This window comes from Canis aureus, chromosome 17, assembly GCF_053574225.1.
Source record: "Canis aureus isolate CA01 chromosome 17, VMU_Caureus_v.1.0, whole genome shotgun sequence".
Lineage (NCBI taxonomy): Eukaryota > Metazoa > Chordata > Mammalia > Carnivora > Canidae > Canis > Canis aureus.
This window is the reverse complement of record NC_135627.1, coordinates 13,370,155-13,391,780: the sequence shown is the minus strand read 5'-3', so window position 1 is coordinate 13,391,780 and position 21,626 is coordinate 13,370,155. Positions and strand designations below refer to the sequence as shown.

Here is a 21,626-nt window from a genome sequence, read left to right as displayed (position 1 = left end):
TCAGTAAGTCACAGGGGATTTTATAGAGCAGGGAATCTATTAGTCTGTGTGATGTGTTAATGATGGATACATCTCATTACACAGTGGTTGAAGCCCAGAAAGCCCTACAGTACAAAAAGTGGACTCTAATGTAAACTATAGACTTTAGTTATTGATAATGTGTAAGTACTTGTTTATCAACTGTAATAAATGAACTACATTGTCTCAGTCAGTTCCAGCTTAACAAAATATCCCAGACTGGGTGGTTTATAAACAACAGAAAATCATTGCACACTGTTCTGGAGGCTGAAAGTCTAAGATCAGTGTGTCACCATGGCCAAGTGAGGGCCCTTTCTGGTTGCTGGCTTCTGGTTGTCTCTTCCCATGGCCAAAAGGAAAATGGATTTCTCTGGAGCCTCTTTCATAAGGGCACTCATTTCATTCAGCCCCTCATGACCATTCACCTTTTATAGGCTCTATCTCCTACTACCATCACCTTGGGCATTAGGTTTTCAACATATGAATTCCAGGGGCCACCAACTTTCAGACTATAGCACAGGCCAATGCAAGATATTATTAAGAGGGGAAAATGTTGATTAGAGGGATGTGTTTTAAGAGAACTCCATAATTTCTGAGTTATCTCTCTGTAACCTAAAACTACTCTTAAAGAAGAAAGTTTACTATTTTCTTAATGCCTTTGATCCTGTGGTCCAACCAAAGGAATCCTGGAAATGGAGCTTTCCAAAGCTTCTTCCTTCTCTGGGCAGTGAGGTCACTGTTCTTTTAATGGTCACTAAAACCCCCTCACAACCTCTGGTGCCTTTGCCCTGCAACCCTAGCTGCCTCCCAACCTCCTATTTGCCCAGCATGGCCTGACCTTACCTTGAGTCTGTCTGAATTATATCACTGAATTATATTACTGTCATGAAGGCAACCCTAATCCCATGTCTACTGATGCCAATCTGGCCACTGACACTGATCTTTGGTAGGGAGGACCCTATCTTTCCCGCCAAAATACAATAATCTCAAAGTGACCGAACAGGTGGTCCTGATTTCCTACTGAGGTCTTTGATACTCTTTTGTTAGGTATGACACTTCAACAAGGTGTCATATGAGTGATACTAAACAGAATGAGAGACAAAATATCCTTTTGTACCAGTACTCATTAGGCAATGATTAGGGAGGGAAATTGTGTCCTCTGCCTTCCTCCTATCTCTAATAGCCCAATCACCAAGAACACCACCAAACACACGGAAGGTCTAAAGTCTCAATCACTTCATATTAGTCACTTCAAAGCCCTTGAAACTGTTTTCCCTAATGGGATCATTGATGCTGCAAGAAATAGACTCCTAAGGACTCTGCCCTAGCATTCCAGGGTTCTCTGGCACTAGCATTCCCAAGTGCTGATCTGTGGCAAGGTTCTTACAATTACATGACACAACAATAAAAACAAAGATCATGTAATGAGTATTTTCACAAAGCCAAATTTTAAATGTAAAAGATTGCCTTTTGTTGTAGATTAAATCCTCTCTCCACATGGGGAGAGGTAAGGATAGTTAAATGTCAGTTTGTTAATGAAATGGCAGAAGACAAAGGTCATTTTTTTAACCTCATTTGGTTAAATAGAAGGCCAGCAAGCCTCTGTTGAACCCGAACGTTTTTTTGGAAGTCTCTTGATCCATAACAATCTGAAAGTTTGGGATTCATGGTCCTGGCTGAGTAACTGATTACCTTTCTTTCAAGAATTGGAAATGTGTAGAAAAAAAACTAGAAAAAAAAAAAAAAAAAAAAAACTAGATACTTGAAATTACTGCTTAAGCCAGAAATTCTCTAAAACCAAAACGTTCCACCACCTCCCTCTCGCACCATGTCTTCTGCTGGAGCTGCCAACCCAGATAGACTTTTCTGTGCTTCTTCTCTTTCTCTCTTTGGTGACTAAAAGTAGGCAACAGAAGGAAGGAGGTTGAGACCTGTAGGACTGACTCATCCATCTTCTGGACAATCAGAGACTAGAAAACAAGTTTTCTCTGTAGCCCATCTCACAGTTAGATTCAGCACCCAGTCAAAATCTAACAAACCAGGCCCGAAAATCTGAATTGAATCTTCCCATTAATGGGAATAGACATCAAGGGCCAAATCACCAAAGGCCTGCCATACGAATAACTTACTTCTCATAGCATAGCAACCTGTAGGCTTCATGTGGCTCTGAATATCATAGCTTGTACAAGATCTGCTCATCCCTGTGGAGCAGGGGATAAGGAAGTGTGAGCTGAGACCATATTCCAGGAAGACCATCCCACATGGCTTGAGGGGGGGAGCATTATTCCCCCTACTTGGAAAACAAGAGCTCATTTACTTCAGAAGAATCCCCTGTGGGCCACTCCACTGGCAATTGCCCTTTTTTGCAATCCAAAAAGTAGAATAACTCAATTTTATTAGTCACTAGCCAAGATTTTTGGCTATTAGTCATTAGACAAGATTTATATTAAAATTGGCATCATGGAAAATGTTGGTTTGTCTAAGATAAAAGCAAAATTCTTTACCCATATCCATTTCCAAATTGGTTCATTATTTCTCCCTGGCTTTGCATAATGATTCATTCAATGAACTTGGATCCCTTTCTTAGCATCCTTGAAAACAGAAGGGAGGTTGCTATTAATTAATATAACCATTTCGGAGTCAGGGAAATGGAAACAGAGAAGTGCAAACTCCTCAGTGGACAGACAGACTAAGCTGAAGAAAATATCCCTTAGCCCATCAGCATAGTACCTTCCCTGCAATCAGACTACACTGTATTTTAGGGGGGGAAAAAAGCCCCTAAGGAAATAAATATGTGATTTTAGTGTACACAGAATCCTTTGGCTTCTAAGATTCTCCATCATATCCATGTCCATCTAAGTCCTGTATTTGATCAAATGATAAAATGAATAGCAGAGGTTTTTCAACTGCTGCATAGAGAAGTCCCCATATAGAGGGAAAGAAGGTGTAGGAATGGGAGGGGGCTTTGTAAACGTTGAAACTTTGCCCATTATTCAACCAGAGCAAACCCACTTTTATACTTTATTGCATCTTGTGCATCCATGTAGTGATTCATTTCAAGAGAAAATCCATTACTTTCAAAAAAAAAAAAAGCTTACAAATCACTTATAAATGTGAAAATGTTTTCCAAACTATAAGGTACTATGGAAATATTAGATATAAATTTTCCTTCTTACACAAAGAGAATAAAGTCTGCTCATTAGCAGGACAAACTAACATTCACTGAATAACCATTTTACAGAAGAGAAAAATGAGGTAAATTCCCACATCTAGGAGTTTTTGAGAACGACTAATTCCAGAGCCGGCATTTTTTTCTTCTTCATCAATTTCTCTGACCTTTCAACCAATGCATATGTCCGGCCCCTCAGAAAATTCAGCACCATACTCCTGCTTCCAAAACACCCTTAGGGGTTCACCCCGAGTTAAGGTTGGTCAGTTGGGCTTTTACTGCTGTTAATAGTATTATCACACTGTAGGGGGAGGAAAATAATTCTCCCTCTACCATTCTAAGTTCTTATTTGAGATTCCATAATAAAAGACAGATTAACAAAAGAAAAAGAAACAGAAGTTTATTAACACTTAACATCATATAAGTATGAGAGAGAGCGGGGGGGGGGGGGAATGAATTAACTCCTCAAGGTGGCTTAGAATTCAGGCTTAAATACAATCTTAATACGGAAAGGGGTGGGGATGTAGGCCCCTTCGGGGAAAGGAAATGATTTTTAGGGAAGATAAATGGGACTTTAGAAGAACAGATGGGAGTTATGGTAGTTTGTGACAAAGTCTGTCTGGGTGGGGGTGGACCTTTAGTCTGCTTTCCTGTGACAAAAGTCAGTCTTCCCTGGTTGAGGAAACTCCCAGAGAGCCCATCTATGACAACTGAGCTCTGTTTAGAGGAGCTGAAGCCTCCCCCTGCTGTTTATCAAGAGTCTACAGCTCAGAATAATCACTAGACCAGAGTGGCATGTTCTGGGAGGCATGTCCTAAGCTCCTCCAGGCATATTTTGGGGGGTCATATTCTGCAACCCTCTAACACCAAGTGTCAAGAACGTTTTCAAATTAGTTTTTAAAAACACTATTTCTTTTTCAAAATAATACATGTCCAGTTTATATAATGTATTCCTGAATCCATTTATCAAAATAGCTCAATAGGGTGGCCCCACGTGGTGTGTATTAGCCCCAAAGCAGAAAACATACCTGAAAATTGCGGTCTCTAAAAGTGCTTTATTCAGTCTGCACTGCATTTTTCCTTTTCTTCATCAGCTAGAGCCCACAGAGATGCAACTGTCTGTTGTTTGAAAAATGATTGTCATCTTTCTTAATAACTCTGATAAGGAGCCCTATTTTTAACTCCAATCTAAAATACATTAGGGGAGCCATCTAGTTTTCAAAGTTGGCATTTAGGAGTTACATAGAACATCCCTCCTCCCTAAATTTGATTTACCATCTGTGCTCATTCTCAGTGTTCTGAAGCATCCACACAGGTTATATATTTCATTTTGGGGAGAAATAAGATTAAAAATAAGAGCTCTTTAAGCTGCCTCACACCTGATTCCCTGGTACTTGGAACAAGGAACTTAGCTCCACGGTTATTTCCAGTTCTTTCTTGGGGACCAGGAACAGGAACAGCAAGGTAACAGAGAAACAGTTGGTCCATTTGAAATAAATACATTACATGTGCAGAAGCCTCCTAAACAGGAAACATGGGTTATAATTAGCTCTTTTCCTACACCAAAATAGGGTCAAATTTGGATATAGGCAGTGCAGGTAACAGTCTACTTGATGAAATTCCAGGAGCATCAGGGAAGGCCCCCAAATAGCTTCCTCCACCTTCTGCTTCATGCTTGCTAATTTCATAGCAGCTCTACTGGGATGTAATTGACACAGCGTAACCTGTGTATGTTCAATAGACCGTGCAAGTCCATGCATTTCCGCATATGCACACACCAAAAACCATCACCCCAATCAAATAATGAATAGTTCATTATCCCCAAAAGTGTCACAGTGCCCCTTTGGAAATCTATCTGTCTCTTGTCTTCTCTTCCCCTTCTAATCTCCAGACAACTACTGCCCTGCTTTCTGTCATTATAGATTGGTTGGCATTTTCTAAGATCCTATAAAAATGAAGTCATACAGTATGTACTCCTGTCTGGATTTTTCCTTCAGCCTGGTGATCTTGGAATTCTTCCCGGTATCAATATTTTTTTGCCCTTTATTGATAAGTACTGTTCCATTATAGGGATATGCCACCATCTGTTGATCCATTCACCTTTTCATGGATATTTGGATTATTTCTAGTATTAGGCTTTTTTTTAAGATTTTATTTATTTATTCATAGAGAGAGAGAGAGGCAGAGACACAGGCAGAGGGAGAAGCAGGCTCCATGCAGAGAGCTTGACATGGGACTCAATCCAGGGTCTCCAGGATCATGCCCTGGGCTGCAGGCGGCACTAAACCGCTGCGCCACCGGGGCTGCCCTAGTATTAGGCTTTAACAAATAATGCTGCTGCAAATGTATGTGTATAAGTCATTGTGCAGACACTAACTTTGATTTCTTAGCTAAATTTCCAGGAATGGAATTATGGCTTATGTGGTTGGTATTTGTATAATGGCCTGTTTTCCAAATGGTGGTATCATTTTGCATCCCACCAGCAATGTAGGAGTTTCAGTTGCTCCAAATCCTTGCCAACTCTGAAATTTCCAGTGTTTGAATAAAATATGATTTTATCTCTTCCTTTCCCATATGTTGACCTTTTATCTCTTTTCCTTGCCTTGTTTTACTCCAGAGACCCTCCAATACAATGCTGAATAAATATGGTGAGAGAGGACCTCATTGCCATGTTCCTCATCTGAGGAGGAAAGCATTCATTCTTTCACCATTAAGCATTACGTTAACTATAGGTTTTTTATCATGTCCTCTATCAGGTTGAAAAATTTCCTTCAATTCCTAGTTTCTGAGAGCTTTTCATCATAAATAAAAATTGCATCTTGTCATATGCCTTTTCTCTACCTATTAAGATGATGATATTATTCCTTTTTTTAATAGACTTATTTTTAAGAGGAATTTTAGGTTCACAGCAAAATTGAGAAGACACACAGATTCCCCATATTCTTTTTATTCTATTAATATGGTAAATTGATCTTCAAATGTGAAATCAACATTACAGTCCCGGGAGAAACCCCACTTTGTCATGCCACATTATCCCTTTAATATATTGGTGGGTTTGACTTGCTAAAAAATTTTTCAGAATGATGCAGCTAACAAATTCTGATAAAAAGTGGGGAAGAAAACTTGACAGTTCAGGACAAACAAGATAAAAGAGACATTACCTATTTTAAATTTTTGAGAAGGCAATCCTAGCCAGAAACTAATGGTTTGAGAATCCCCATCAGTTTTCCCACCAGACTGTCTGGATTGAAAATGCTACACTGTACATTCTGAGCTTTGATCTATGCACTTAAAAAACAAAAGAATCAGTTTAGGGGAAGAGAATATCAGATCATAGCTTTATTGTGGGTATAACTAGTTAGTTCTAAGATCAGCTATGTCCAAAAAGCAGTCAAGCCATTGTTGTTACCACATTAGATTAGCTAAACAAATAGTTAATTGAATGTGTATCCTCTTTTCTTTTTTTTTTTCAGCTTTTATTTTTAATATTATGTAGGCCTCTTACTTTTTCAGGGACCAGATGAAATTTATAATAGAAATATAACAAAGTTAAAAGTAAAGAAAATTTTACCAAAAATCATCCTATAAAGGATTGTTTATTCATCAAGAAGTTTTAAAATAAACCTTTTTGGCTATAAATCATAAGAATTTGCAAAGAAACCCAATAAATATAAAGCCTCCCCCTCTCTTACCATGCCTTTTACCCACTCCCACTCTTCCATCTGCCTGGACTCCAACACACAGAACAGGAAGAGATTGGAAACCCACCAATTCCATGGTCTTGGCAAGACTTCCAGGAGTCATAGGTTCTGGTCTTAAGGATTAATGGTCCTAAATCCTGATGACATCATAACACATTACCAAGAATTTGGGGTATAAAGAAGTCATTGTAAGTATAAAGTCTTGGGGTCATTTTTCTGCAAAAAATGTGTTTGCCAAGAAGTTTGGCCAAAGAACAGCTTTATCTAGACCAGCTGATCTCTGCAAGCAGACATGTATTTCCCAGTGTACACATCTCTAGTAAGCTTCCATCTCTCTTTTCTTTCTCAATTCCCTCTCCTTCTCATCCTTCTGTCCCCTCTGTTTTCTCTCCTTTCTCTCTGTCACTGCTTCCTTAATGTGTGTGTGTGTGTGTGTGTGTGTGTGTGTGTGTGTGTGTGTGTGTCTTAAATAGAGCAGTAGTTAGGAGCATGGACTCTTGATCTGACTCTGGCTCAAATTCTTACTATGTTTCCCTTTAGCAAAATGACTTCAGCCACTTAATTTCCCCCACTTCTCTGTGTCTCAGTGTCCACATCTGCAAAAGTGAGGATAATAATTGTTCTTACTTCATAAGAATGTTAAGAGAATTAAGAAGTTAATATATAAAAACATTTAAAATAAACCCTGGCACTTAGTAAATTCTCCATGAGGATTAGCCGCCATCATCATTATCAAAGTAAGGAATATTGACTCCCCTGGAAGGATGGAAAGGGAGACGCCCTTTACCTTTTCTGCATTGCTCTTGCACTCAGCTTCCATTCTGACCACTCTCAGAGGTTCAGTACAAATTTGAGGTCCCCTAGAAGAGATACTTTCTGAGTAGCTTTAAGAAGTCAGCCAGCAGATATCCAAGAATAGAGCAGAACAAGGACCAGCTTGTCAAAAGTATACATGGAGAATCAACCCAGATTTGCTGCAAACATTCAATGTCACCTTGTACCATCATTTTACTTCTCCAGTTCTCAAATTTTCTCAACTGTGACTTGAAGGACTTGAATTAAAATTATTCCTTAATGGGACATCTAGGTGGCTCAGCAGTTGAGTGTCTGCCTTTTGGCCCAGGGCGTGATCCCGGGATCCAGGATTGAGTCCCACATCAGGCTCCTGTCAGGGAACTTACTTCTCCCTCGGCCTGTGTCTCTGCCTCTCTCTCTCTATGTCTCTCATGAATGAATAAATAAATTTTTTTTAAAAAAAGTAAAATAAAATAATTAAATTAAATTAAATTATCCCTTAATCCTTCCATGCTATTTCAATTCCCATCCTCTATTCCATGTGATCTTTGCATTTACAAAACACAGAATATACAGGACATTCAGAAATTATTGATTCTGTTGATATTGGGAAATTTGTAGGAAAAGGAAGACTGTCACATTCTTGTGGGGTATGGCCACATGGGTTACGACCAATCCAGCTCTTGACACCTCAACACCACGTAACCAAGAGGGAAATGCAACTAACAGTGTTCTTGACATCTGCCAGGACAGCAGCATCTTCTCCATATAATTGTCCTTCTGGCTGTGTTAAGGAGCATGTCACCAGAATCAGAAAGCAAGGACACTCCATATCCTCACTACCATCCTTTGGACCTTTTCTCTAGTTTTCTTCTTCCCTTCCCACTCTCATTTCCTTTTCCCTTTCTTCTCCCTCTCTGTCTTCAACAACACTTCCCACTGCTGCAGCCACTAAAGTAGATGACATCTTTCCAGATCCTCTTTCTCATTTGATGAGCATGTTTCTCATTTACATGAAGCTAGTTGCACAGTTTCATACAGAGAAATTATATAATTTTGAACCTAACAAAAAAAGAAAAAGAGAAAAGTAAAGAAGAAAAACTTAACCATCAATATTTTGGTATATTTTCTAACATTTTTCTATGCATAGATATTTATGCTCCAGGGAATATCATATATTTCCGTTGTGTTATAATACCACAATTAAATCTGCCTTTTTCACTTAGCACTGTTTCTTAAGCACCTTCCATTATAGTATATATGCATCACAAATAAATTAGTTGTGTTCATTTTGCATCCTCTAAAATACATTTGCCAAAGCTTATGTCATCTATTACCTGTTTCTAAGCATTTCAGTTATTTCCAGTTTTTCAGTATTATCATTGGCACTACAATAACCATCTTTGTGCTTTAAGCTTTTTACATATTTAGACATATTTATATAGGATCCCATAAATTAAATCAAAGAGTATTAACATTTCTAAGCTATGTTTTTCCAAAATGTTCTTTAAAAAAAAAAGTGTACTGATTTCAACCACTTATGTGTTATTCAGTCATTAATTCATTACAAATTTCTATTGAACATATACTATGTGCAGGCACTATCTGGATGCTGTGAAGAACAGTATAAAAAAGGCAGACTAGAAGCTTCCCTTCCTTCTTGCCATCTACAAGAATATTCTCCCTCTGTACTCAGGACTGAGCCATCCCTTACAGAGCTGAGATGACAGCAGTTAGTGTTTCATATGCATTGATGGCTCCTACAGGTCAGTGGTTTATAAAGTTGGTTATAAGCATTCAAAAATGTTTACTTTGTAATAACCCTACAAATAGATAGGTATTATAATAACCCTTTCGTACAGATAAGGAAAATGAGGTTGAATTTATGATAAAGGGCAGGGCTCAGGCCAGGTCTGTTGGCTTTCAAATCTCATTCTTGAATCAATAGAATCGGTTCTGCTTCCCATTTTGCAGCTTTATGTCTTTGGGACCTGCCCTTAATTTCCCATTTTTCAACAAATCCTTTGTTACTGGTCAATTCTCCAGCTCCTCACCTCTGGGATCCTCTCTTCCTATCCAGTTCAACTTCCATGTCATGGTTCTTCACTTCAGAGCGTCTCTCACCAACCTCCTAAATCCTTTGCTTTTGTTCCACATCAACCACTCTGCAGGTCTCAACCCTGAAAACATCCAGACTAATGTCAAATCCCACTCCCCAAACACTTTAGATTTCCTTCAGTTCTCTGAATTCACCATCTTCCTTCTCAGCCTAGGTGTCTGAGCACCATATTCCCTCTGCCCAAATCACTCTTTTTGCCACCTCTTTGTCCAACTTTTACTTATTCTCCATATCTGGGATTATGAGTCACTTCCTCCAGGAAGCCCCAGAATCTCTCCTGTGTGTTCCCACAGCTACCAGAACATGGAATGGTAATTTCTGGTCTAATGGTCACCTTTGCTATAATATAAATTCAATGGGGACAGGAATCCTGACCATCTTATTTACTGCTGTATCCCATTCCTAGCCTAGTACCTGGCAACTGTTAGGTGTCTATTGTTAATTATAAAATGAATGAATTTTCTAAAAATTGTTCCTTGTGGAAATGCTCTGCCAATGCTAACGAATAATTTCTTGTACTCTATACTTTAAATGTCTTGGGTGGTCTCCTTCTTTATGGGTTTAATACTATGTACAAGGGCATGTTCCTGTTCTTATTTTCTTTAATCTGCAGATATAAGTTAAATATATATATATATATATATATATATATATATATATATATATATATATTAGTTTGCTGGAACCATGTTTTGTTTGGACTGATGGCATTTATTAATGCCTGTTTGTTAATGACTGTGGCTGTTGAATAAGAAACCTTACTGAATTTGAAATGTTTCAGTGAGTCTACTGGGGTCTGTGTTTTCTCAATTTTTTTAGATTTTTTATAGTGATAGAATACACATAATATTTACCATTTTAACTATTTTTAAGTATATAGTTCAGTAATGTTACATTCACATTGCTGTGCAACTCATCTCCAGAACTGTTGTGTCTTCTCATGCCTCTTCCCTAGAACAGGAGTGTCTAGATTTTTCAAATTCAAAAACATTTTCTTAATATCAAAAAAGTTCATAGAACCCTGCAGGATAATAGCCATGCCGTTGACAATACAAAAATAAACTATTAATTCAATACAACATATAAAGTGATTTGCATTTTACTACTAATCACAACAAAATATTTATGTAAGTGTAGTAGGCAGGGTTTGGATTTGCTTTTAATCCCCCAGGTCATAGGGGTGAGCTTCTAACAGCCACATTACACAGAAATAGCCACAGATTATGGAGCAGAAGTGGCCACCTGACTCATTGAACTAATCAAATTCCTACACTAAGAATTTAAAAATAGCAGAAAGACAGTAATAGGTAATGATTGATTGATTCAGTGTTTCCATGTAACCAAACTGTAAGATAAATTCAGAAACAGTGGATGATCACAATCTACAGGTTCATCCATGTTCTATGAGGTGGTAATTATTCCCATGTTACAGATGGCAAAACTGAAGCTTGGAGAAGTTTTAAGCCTTGAAGCCAAACACTAGTTGTTTGCCAATAGTTTTATACAGTGGAACACTCTTGAAACTGGGCTGCCATTGCAAGTTCATTTGTCTGTCTTTTCCATTGAACTCTGAGCTCCCTGAGATTTCAGATAATGTTCTGCTCCACTGGTGCCCAATAAATGTTTCTGACATAAGTGAGTGACTTTATACCTGGTACTATATGAGGTTACAGGGAGTACTAGAAAAGTGGTCTATAGGAAATCTACACAACTTACCCAAGAGTTGGAAAAATGCAGTTGCTGTTTCTGAAATACACCAAGACTGGTGTAGACTTTAGCATCTATCCTACAAGAATCTGGAGAAGGAAAATGATTGATGTGTTTTGTGTCAACCTAACCCAAGTATGAGTAATGAGATAAAGCTGTGACAAAAGTTTTCTTGTAAGGCACTCCAAAGCAAAGGCAGACCAAATGATGTCTTAATTGTCTGGGTGTTTTTATTCAAATATCGTGATTAACACTACTTGAAATGTGACTTCCAGACTCATAAACTTTATGTATACCTGTTGTCAAAGTTTTTGAGGGGCTATTAGTTCAACTATATTCCACTCCACAGTAATTACATGATGTTAAAGAAAATAATGAGTTTCTTTTCAATTGTTGGAAAATTAAAAAGGCCTGTGGAAGTGAGATCTAAGTGATTTATGCACCAGGATCCAAAGATGCTTTGGTCTTTGAGAATATTCTACATGTAAATTTAATCTCCCTTCAACACATGTTTAAATTATGCCTTGATCTATTTTTAACACTGTCATAATCCTAATGACTCTCAAAAATTTGAAAACATAATCATTTCAGGATTTCAATTCAAACTCTATATTAAATACTGATTTTTAAATACTTGTCAGAATTGACAGCCTCCACATCCTGGCGATATAAATTAGAAAACTTTATTTGAGGGAGGTGGCTGGGGGATGGGCTAGATGGGCGATGGGTATTCAGGAGGGCACTAGTGATGAGCACTGGGTATTGTATGTAAGTGATGAATCCCTGAATTTACTCCAGAAACTAATACTGCACTGTATGTTAACTAAAAAAATTTAAATTTTAGAAAATCAAAACATTAATTAAAAAAAAAAGGAAAGGAAACTTTGATTAAAACGCCAGGGAAAAATTTTTCTCTAGTGTTATTGATAGATGTCCCAATCTGTCTTCAGATCAAACAGACAAGTTTCCAATTTATTCATAGAACACATTTCACACCTCCTCTGTGTCATAAGTTGAATATTCTTCCTACAACATATTGTATCAAAATGCATAATTGAAATTGGTTCTGCTATAAATTGTTTTAACAAAAGTCTGAAATCAGATTAGTACTTACTGTGAGGCAATAAATTTCTGTCATTTCAGTCATCACGTTTGTGGTGCTTTGTTACTATAACCCTAGGAGACTAATACACCAGGCCAGTTGTCTTGTAGAATATTCCACATTCTAGATGAGAAAGTGTTTTCTTTGTGCTATTGTTTAACTTGCTCCTCTTTCTCCTATATTTCCTGTAACTTGAAAGTTACATCTAACAGCTTGATTGGATTTAAATCAAAGATTTTTGTTGAGACTATTTCATGGGTGCTTCTATTCACCTCATACTGTATCACATCAAAGACGCATGATTTCAGGTGGTCCCTCTGTGGTGACATTAACTTGGATTTCATGCTTAAGGTAGGACAATATGTCTTTAATGACTTAAAAATTGCTTAGCCACTTCACGAACACCAGGGAGGTGGTAAGACGAATGGAGAAGTGGCATGTGGCAGGTATATTTCCATCGAAGGGGCACTCCTTCCTATTGTTCTGCTCCTTCCTCTGGGGACCTCCACCCTCTTTTTCATCTGTTCCTGGTGGACATATCAATCACAGCACCTTAATCCCTATATATGAATGGACACCTAGATATCTGGACCCAGTAAGTGGTTCCAAGATGGGTATGTGAACTGTCTTGGCTCAAGGGCCCGAGAAAACAGCCTGAGGCAAAATTCAGACATGAACACACTGATGAAGGAAACAATCCCCAAAGACCAAAAGGAGGAAGGAAAAAAGGAAAGAGAATGGAAAGGATGAAAAGCAAAAATCAGGTAGTGTAGTACTGAGCTGGCCACAGCACCACCAAAACTATGGTTGTTGTGGAGGATATCTTTAGACACAGCATGGACCCCGCGTGTCAGAACAGTCCATCAGGGAGGAGACAGGGAGAATCACTCATCCACCAGCTCCTTCCAATCTCCTGTTTCTCACAGGTCAAATTTCATCCTGGAGGACACTAGATCTTCGCATCATGGGTCACCTCTGGGGAGCCACTGAGAAGCCAGCTCCTACAGTGGCCACAGCAGCATGAGCCAGGGACACTTCCTAACAATTACCTGTTGCCAGTGATATTTGAGTGATAGTTTAGGCCAACAACATGCCAAAGTGCCCCAAAATCCTAAAGCTTTTTGTGTCTCAGCCATGACACAGAAATCCTGGAAGTAATTAGCAAAGGCCATGAGTGAGGAATAATATGATTTGTTGCACTGAGGTTTCATCAAAGTACATCCTTTTATCCGGAGGATGTCTTGGCCATCTTGGAGCACACTGGTACGTTGTAGGTGATGTGCGTATATTTATCACTAGGTGGTGGTACAACATCACACTCAGCCCTTCCCTCCCAGAGCACCAGAGAAAATAAATGAATGCACGCTCGGTTAAATCATTACCAACTTTCCTTCCACTTCAGAAGTCGCTGAACCTTCTATCACGTGGCAAAGCAACCCAGCCAACAGGCCTCTCAGGTCTGTTCAAGTTAATGATTTATTGATCTTGTTGGCTGATGTTTTCACTTAATCCTTGGGCTTGATTTAACTGAGCTTCGGTAGTTAAAAAAAAAATAATAACAAAACTAGTCGGTCTTGCTAGAATTCTAAACAAAGAAAAATAAGCCTCCTTGTTTATAATCATCTACTGTGGGGCCATTGGCTCTGTGGATCCTAGCAGGGGCCCCAGTTCAGGAGAGAAACAGTAATACGGAGGAGGGAAAGACCAGCAGGTGGGCAGCTGACTCCGGTAAAACAATTCTAGTCTCTGACCTCTGGCTGAGCCCGACATCTCAGCTTCGGATTGCCTGAGTCATAAGTCTCAGGGGGAAGCCAGCTGAGAGTTGCAGCAACCAGTTCCTGCTACCAGAGACTGGGAGGGTGAGCCAGCACCTCAAGTTCATATGCAAATGAAAGTTACACCCAATCCACCAAAAAAAAAAGCCTTTTGAGTTTCCTGAAAGGTCCAGACTTCTAGAGGCTTTTGCTAAAGATCATGTGGCCACCAGTTTATTTCACTTGATCCTTAATCCATTTAATCACTGGATTATTTCACAATCGATTTGATTTATAGCATAAATGCAAATTAAAGAAGAAGACTGTAATACAGTACGATGCTCACATGTATGAAGACATCTCAAGGAAAATCTAACTTGTGGGGTTTTTTTGTTTTTTTTCATTCCAGTATAGTGAACGTACAGCGTTATATTGGTTTCAGGTGTACAATACAGTCATTCAACAATTCTGTGCATTACTCAGTGTTCATCATGGTAAGTGTACTCTTAATCCTCTTCACCTATTTCACCCATCCCCCACTCACCTCCCCTCTGGTACCATCTGTTTGTTTTCCACAATTAAAGAGTCTGCTTTTGGTTTGTCTCTGTTTCTTTGTTCATCTGTTTTGTTTCTTAAATTCCACATATGAGTGAAACTATATGGTATTTGTCTTTCTCTGACTGACTTATTTCATTTAGCATTATACCCTCCAGGTCCATCCATGTTGTTGCAAATGGAAAGATTTCATTCTCTTTTATGCTAATATTCCATTGTATATATACACCACATCTTCTTTATCCATTCATCCAACAATGGACACTTGGGTTGCTTCCACAACTTGGCTATTGTAAATACTGCTGCAATAAACATAGGGGTGCATGTATCTTTCCAAATTAGTGTTTTCATATTCTTTGGGTGAATACCCACTAGTGGAATTAATGGATCATATCGTAATTCTATTTTAAATTCTTTGAGGAACCTCCATATTTTTTTCCACAGTGGCTGCACCAGTTTGCATTCACATCAACACTGTACAAGGATTCCTTTTTCTCCATATTCTCACCAATACTTGTTGTTTCATGCGTTTTTTGTTTTAGTCATTCTGACAGGTGTGAAGTGATATCTCATTGTGGTTTTACCTTGCACTTCTCTGATGAGAGTGATTGAGCATCTTTTCATGTCTATTGTCCATTTGTATGTCTTCTTTGGGAAAATGTCTGTTCAAGTCTTCTGCTCATTTCTTAACTGGGTTATTTGGGGGGGTGTTATTTGGGTGTTGAGTTGTATAAGTTCTTTGTATGTTTTGGATGTTAACCCCTTATCAGAGATACCATTTGCAAATATCATCTCTCATTCAGTGGGCTATCTTTTTGTTTTGTTGGTTGCTTCCTATATTGTGCAAAAGCTTTTTATTTTGATGTATTCCCAGTAGTTTAATTTTGCTCTTGTTTCCGTTGCCAAAGGAGACATATCTAGAAAAATGTTTATATGGCTAATATCAAAGGTATTACTGCCTATGTTTTCTTCTAGGAATTTTATGGTCTCAGGTCTCACATTTTAAACCTCTCTGAGCTTATTTTTGTGTATGGTGTAAGAAAGTGGTCCCATTTCATCACCTTGCATGTAGCTGTCCAGTTTTCCAGTTTTCCCAGTGCAAACTGTTGAAGAGACTGTCTTTTTCCCATTAACTTGCATCGGGTTTTTTTGTTTTCCTTAGTCAGAGCATGTTCCAGAAGTCACCTGCTTCAACTTTAGGGGAAGAAATCACCAGTGGGGTTCTAAAGTAAGGGGAAGCATGTGGAAGGCAGATTGCCCTGGAGTTCACACAAGGGGCAGGCCTCAGCCCCTCTGCATTTGAAGTGTTTAGCTCTCTAAGGAGGAGGAGGAAATCCTACAGGTGCTCACCAGGTGCCTCCTGAAACTGCATCCAGAAAAGTAGAAATAGCCAAGCAGTAAGACCTATGTCCCTGCGAGCCCCTGAACAAAGCAGAGGCCAGCCTACCTCAGCAATCCACGTGACTGGCACAGACCTCATTTAGCATCACACTAGCATCCCTAGTGTGGGAGGTACAAGACCAGGTGTCCTCACTGACCAGGGCCACCATGTGAATGCAAGTGAGGCTAAAGAGTTCAAAGGGCTGTGTTTTCCCAGAGGAGGCAGCCATTCCTCAATTGTGGAAAATTTCTGAGGCACCTGAGTGACTACTCATTCATTTTTTTTAAGATTTATTTATTATTCATAACAGACACAGAGAGAGGCAGATACACAGGCAGAGGGAGTAGCAGACTCCTTGCAGGGCACCTCATGCAAGACTCAATCCCGGATCCCGGGATCATGCCCTGACCCAAAGGCAGAAGCCCAACCGCTGAGCCACCCAGGCGACCCTCTAATATGTTCTATAAACAAGTAAAATAGATTTCAGTCTTCCTTCTAACAAAGAGAGAAATTTGTTCTTTCTTAGCCATAGTTTAGAAAGGTAGGTGTCACATGTCATTAGTGTTGACACTACCTACACTTTTAAGATTGCTGTCATATGTGGAACAGATTTTATTGAGCTTCTGTCAGCATGTGATAATATCCATAATCTGGGCCTTTTGAGTTTCCTTTGTGAACTGATTAAATTTTAATACTCTGAAGGAAGGTCAGTCATTAACTGGTTTTTCAATATAAAGAGTTTTGTAAAGAAATTTCCATTGTCTTGATTTCATGAGAAACCAGTGAGAAACTCTTTGTATTCATCAAGATGTTTAAGATTTACTTCTCTTTCCTTTTTTTAAAAAAAATTTTTATTGGAGTTCAATTTGCCAACATTTAGCATAACACCCAGTGCTCATCCCGCCAAATGACCCCTTCAGTGCCCATCACCCAGTCACCCCATACCCCTGCCCACTTCCCCTTCCACTACCCCCTGTTCATTTCCCAGAGTTAGGAGTCTCTCATGTTTTGTCTCCCTCTCTGATATTTTCACTCATTTTCTCTCCTTTTCCTTTATTCCCTTTCACTAATTTTTATATTCCCAAATGAATGAGACCATACAATGTTTGTCCTTTTCCGATTGACTAACTTCACTCAGCATAATACCCTCCAGTTCCATCCATGTCCAGGCAAATGGTGGGTATTTGTCGTTTCTAATGGCTGAGGAATATTCCATTGTATACATAAACCACATCTTCTTTATCCATTCATCTTTCGATGGACACCGAGGCTCCTTCAGTTTGGCTATTGTGGCCATTGCTGCTATAAACATCGGGGTGCAGGTGTCCCGGCATTTCACTGCATCTGTATCTTTGGGGTAAATCCCCAGCAGTGCAGTTGCTGGGTTGTAGGGTAGCTCTATTTTTAACTCTTTGAGGAACCTCCACACAGTTTTCCTGAGTGGCTGCACCAGCTCACATTCCCACCAACAGTGCAGGAGGGTTCCCCTTTCTCCACATCCTCTCCAACATTTGTTGTTTCCTGTCTTGTTACTTTTCCCCATTCTCACTGGTGTGAGGTGGTATCTCATTGTGGTTTTCATTTGTATTTCCCTGAGGCCAGTGATGCAGAGCATTTTCTCATGTGCTTGTTGGCCAGTGACTACTCATTCAGTTAAGCATGTCCGATTCTTGGTTTCAGCTCAGGTGATGATCTGGCATCAGGCTCCTCACTCCGTACAGAGTCTACTTGAGATTCTCTCTGCCTCTCCCTCTGCCCCCCCCCCTCAAATAAATAAATCTTTAAGGAAAAAAAAGTTTCTGGAAAGCATGGCTCTGACACTGACCATGTACAGCAAAGATCCATGGCAATAAAAAATGATTAAACTTTAGTTTTGATACCTAACCACTTACCCCTCCTCACCTTAGGATTCCATAACCCTCAAGTTCCTGAACAATCTGGGACAATCTCCTGAGAAGGAGATACTGACCTTTCTGCCAGTCAAGGTTGTTTGGGTTTTTTTTCTGCCAGTCAAGCTTTAATTCTTTAAAGAAATGAGACCATGTTTGCATTCACAGTTAGGGAAGTAAGTCACACCATTAACACCCAGAATACTCCTCCAATGGGCAAAGCAGATACTGCTGCTTCCTGAAGACAAATTGAGGCTTAAGGAGATTACATAACTGTTACATAGAAAGGAGATTATGTAACTGTTACATGCAACAAAAGGACTGGAAGTACCCACACCCTGTTCCCAATATTTTGATCTGATAGGTTTAGGAGTCACAGTCTTGCTTTAATAATTAGTTCATATTGCCTCACAGATGAAAGATGGGATATTATGGCCAATTGCACCATAAAAATAATCATTAAAAATAAATACTGCAAATAAATTCCCAATTTGGCCAGCTGAGACCTTGGGCAGATCCCTTGAACCAAAACCTTCCATGTCTACAAAATCCACACAGTGAGGGCTTGACTTGTCTCTTGCAACTGCAGAATTCCCATAATCTGAACAAAAATGAGCCTTGAGCATAAAACAGAAATTAAAACAGCCTCACAACGGCACTGCCGGGTATTATTATCCTGACTGTAAGGAAAGATAAGAAAACCAAGGTCTAGAGGGACAAACCCTCTTAGACAGGATCACTCCTCTTGTAAATGGAGAGCCAGGAGGCATGAACATCTGGCTGCAAAGCCGACACTCATTGACACCCTACATTGCTGTATCAGTTATTCATATAAGATACTGCTTCTTGGGCTCCCCTGCCAGGAGGCTCCCACTATGATTTAGTCCAACATATTTGGGAGGAACCATCCATCATTTGCAGACTAGTGAGAATTTGTTCATATATGGCCATCCAAGGACTGTGGTACTTGGTGGAGAGCTGAGAATGCTGCTAATTTGGAAAGACATAGTATTTGACGAGTATGCCTGGAGGGAAAATAGGGGCTGCCATAGAATGCGGGAATTCAGGCACTTGAAGATTCTGGAAGGTAGCTCAGAGCAGCAGTTGCAAACCAATGGCCCACAGATGTATTTTTTGGTAGCACAGCACATTTTTATAATTGAATGAGTTGCTGACATTTTTTAATGTTTTCTTTTTTAAAAAAATCCAGATTTCCAGCCCAGACTATGCATATCAACTTAACAATAAGCTGGAGCTGAGAAGCCATGTCCCCCTGCATCTTTACTTCTCTTCAGTCATGATTCCATCTCATTTTAGGAGCTTCAGTCATCATCCACTCCCCCAGGGACATCTGCGGGGGTCGAAGACCTGGTCCTAGAGACTTTGAACTGGAAGAGGAAGGAGAGTGGCTCCAGCAGGTAGGACGGGGAAAGTCAGACAGGGCAATAGGACAGTACTAAAGATAACTTCCCAATGATTCCAAATTTTGAACATAAGACTGGCCAACCCCTGTGCCATGAAGAACCCGCAGGCTCAAGCTAAGCAAAAAGATAATTTAAATTAATATGAGAATTAAAACTAATTAATTAATTAATTCAAGGTCTAAGATCAGAGTACTGAACATTAGCCCAGGGCCACTCCACCTGCTCACTCTACCTGCTCCTATATTGCTCTGCCTCTCTGATATCTCATTACCAATCTTTGTTTAATTTCCAGATTCTCTCCTACCCTATTTCTCCAACAAGATTCACTGAAACCGTGGTCTTGTGACTCATTCTTGGATTCTAAACCACTTCTGTCACAGAGTCAGTGACGCAGTTGTGACGATGCTGGCTGGATTATTCTGTAAGCTTCCCTCAGTCACAAATAGTTAATGCTCCACATCACTAGCCATCAGGGAAATACAAATCAAAACCACAATGAGATACCACCTCACACCAGTGAGAATGGGGAAAATTAACAAGACAGGAAATAACAAATGTTGGAGAGGATGTGGAGAAAGGGGAACCCTCTTGCACTGTTGGTGGGAATGTGAACTGGTGCAGCCACTCTGGAAAACTGTGTGGAGGTTCCTCAAAGAGTTAAAAATAGAGCTACCCTACGACCCAATTGGACTGCTGGGGATTTACCCCAAAGATACAGATGCAGTGAAAAACCCAAGACACCTGCACCTCAATGTTCATAGCAGCAAGGTCCACAATAGCCAACTGTGAAAGGAGTCATGATGTCCCTCAACAGATGAATGGATAAAGAAGATGTGGTATATTCACAATGGGATATTACTCAGCCGTCAGAAAAGACAAATACCCACCATTTGCTACAACATGGATAGAACTGAAGGGTATTATGCTGAGTGAAATAAGTCAATCGGAGAAAGACAGTCATCATATGATTTCACTCATATGTGGAATATAAGAAATAGTGAAAGGGATTATAAGGGAAAGGAGGGAAACGAGTGGGGAAAAAATAGAGAGGAAGACAAACCATGAGAGACTACTAACTCTGGGAAACAAAGGGTTGCAGAAGGGGAGGTGGGGTGGGTAAGGGGATGGAGTGATTGGGTGACAGGCAGTAAGGAGGGCATTTGATGGAATGAGCACTGGTGTTGGTGTTTGCCAACACATAGTTGGCAAATTGAATTTAAAGAAAATATTTTAAAAAGAAAAAAAACAGTTTATTGGGCAAAGGTTGTCGGTCTCTGTATTGGACTCAGCAGGAAAAGAATCTTACCTGAGAATTCAGAACCACAGCTTGGACCTTACTCAAGCCCAATATATATATTCTGTATATATTATCTTTATAATTCAGAAGCCCAGAAATTAATATGAAAGTTAGCCCCAACCTTATGATACCTCTGAGACTCCAGGCAGAAACACATGAAACCATTCTAAAGAGAAATCCTCAAAGATTATACTACAGTCCTGTCCCCAATGTAAAAAACCCTTGAATAATCAGCTCTCAATTCAAAATTATGAAAAAGACTGTCACTGAGGGGCACTTGGGTGGATCAGTCAGTAAGTATCCAACTCTTGGTTTCAGCTCAGGTCATGATCTCAGGGTCATGAGATCAAGTCTCTGGTTGAGCTCTGCACTCAGTGGAAAGTCTGTTTGAGTTTCTCTTCTTCTCTCTTCTCCTCTGCTCCCCACCCCACTCATGCTCACTTGCAAGTGTACATGCACATGCTCTTTTTCTCTAAAATAAATAAATAAATAAATAAATAAATAAATAAATAAATAAATAAATAAATCTTTTTAAAAAAGAACTTCATTGAAATACAAAAATTCAGCTGCTGAGCTAAGCATCAAATTCAATATAGCTGAGTAGATACTTAGTGAACATGAAGAGAAGTCTGAGGAATTTACACAGCATGAAACACAAAGAATTAAAAAGATGGAAAATGTAAGACAGAGCTTAAAGGACATGAAGGATGGGAAT

The 21,626-nt window shown here is 39.4% G+C and overlaps 2 long non-coding RNA genes across 2 annotated transcripts in view; one reads left to right on the top strand and one right to left on the bottom strand.

Annotated features, from left to right (window-relative positions):
• Positions 1–8,287: 8,287 nt before the first annotated feature.
• Positions 8,288–21,626, bottom strand: part of LOC144287799 (uncharacterized) — an 84,735-nt gene continuing 71,396 nt past the window's right edge. Inside the window, exons 2-3 of the long non-coding RNA XR_013355552.1 lie at positions 9,738–9,863; positions 8,288–8,745 (exon numbers count right to left, since the gene is read on the bottom strand). This is a non-coding gene — a long non-coding RNA (uncharacterized LOC144287799). The remainder of the gene's footprint in view (positions 8,746–9,737; positions 9,864–21,626) is intronic.
• On the top strand, positions 14,560–21,368 carry LOC144287444 (uncharacterized). The gene is made up of 3 exons (XR_013355242.1): positions 14,560–14,859; positions 19,508–19,608; positions 19,907–21,368. It is a non-coding gene; the product is annotated as an uncharacterized LOC144287444 (long non-coding RNA).